The following is a 219-nucleotide window of genomic DNA, read 5'->3' as shown; positions in this document are numbered from 1 at the left end:
TAGGTATAAAAATACCAGAGAGCTGTCACTAAATTGATTAAATCTATACTATTCACATACGGGGAAGTGGGTATGTGCCAAAATGTCGCTCGAATGAGCACAAGTACAATGTGTTCTGGACTTCATAAAGTACGTGTTCCGGCTATGTATACGGTTGACTTAAGGTTGTCTGCTACAATTTGCCTACATCACAGTCTTACACACACAGGACACTTGTCG

This window comes from Branchiostoma lanceolatum, chromosome 9 (assembly GCF_035083965.1).
Source record: "Branchiostoma lanceolatum isolate klBraLanc5 chromosome 9, klBraLanc5.hap2, whole genome shotgun sequence".
Classification (NCBI taxonomy): domain Eukaryota; kingdom Metazoa; phylum Chordata; class Leptocardii; order Amphioxiformes; family Branchiostomatidae; genus Branchiostoma; species Branchiostoma lanceolatum.
Note: the sequence above shows the minus strand (reverse complement) of the source record.